The sequence below is a fragment of the Salmo salar genome, chromosome 12 (assembly GCF_965601325.2).
Source record: "Salmo salar chromosome 12, fSalSal1, whole genome shotgun sequence".
Classification (NCBI taxonomy): Eukaryota; Metazoa; Chordata; class Actinopteri; order Salmoniformes; family Salmonidae; genus Salmo; species Salmo salar.
Window position 1 is genome coordinate 12,077,501 of NC_138302.1, and position 840 is coordinate 12,078,340.

The window sequence follows — 840 nt, forward strand, 5'->3', positions numbered from 1 at the left end:
CACACCCGTGCTTAGGGGTTCGAGACTGCGCGGGTACAGCACATGTGCTTATCCGCTGCTGGGAGGACCTGCGTCCATGTCTGGGAGCGCGCAGTGACCCGGTTGATGGGGTAATGATATCATGCGCGCACACGGTAGAAACTGGAACTGGTTATATCCCGATAACTGTTATCCGGTTCCAAGTCAACTTCTGCGAATAGGTGGAGTTTGACCTAAGGGAAACAAATCCATCAAAACGTCTAAACTTTATTTCCCTCTCTTTCTTTTTCGTTCTCTTTCTTATCTGGTTATATGATATTCTTCTGATGGACAAAGAAATATCAAGCAATTCCTTCTATTTATTTCCTCCTGAAAAAATAAACTATATTCATTCACCCACTGCAACCAGCCAACTCTTCAAACTTTCCTCTCTCTCTCTTCTCTCTCTCTCTCTCTCTCTCTCTCTCTTCCTTTGATCCCTCCCTCCCAGAAGATTGTCTCGCGCAGGGAGCAGAGTTGTTGCGGTTAACAAACGGTTGTCTCGTGTCTGTTGAAGATAAGGCTCATAGTGTGTGTTTGGAACGAGTTCATGCAAACGTTCATCAACAGCAGGAATGAACTCCTTTGCACCAACCCTCTCTTTCTCTCTCTCTCTCTCTCTCTCTCTCTCTCTCTCTCTCTCTCTCTCTCTCTCTCTCTCTCTCTCTCTCTCTCTCTCTCTCTCTCTCTCTCTCTCTCTCTCTCTCTCTCTCTCTCTCTCTCTCTCTCTCTCTCTCTCTCTCTCTCTTTCTCTCACAGTTTTAGCTCATGACAAGTCATTCTTTTTATGTTATAATTGGTTCAATCCAAAATACAAGGAAC

At 45.1% G+C, this 840-nt stretch overlaps 1 protein-coding gene across 1 annotated transcript in view; it reads right to left on the reverse strand.

Annotated features, from left to right (window-relative positions):
* LOC106592099 (uncharacterized) overlaps positions 1 to 585 on the reverse strand; it is a 75,053-nt gene extending 74,468 nt beyond the window's left edge. The window contains exon 1 of the mRNA XM_082958575.1: positions 1 to 585. This exon is cut by the window's left edge and continues 208 nt beyond it. The gene's annotated coding sequence lies outside the window, so the exon portion shown is untranslated.
* Between the last annotated feature and the right edge of the window lie 255 nt (positions 586 to 840).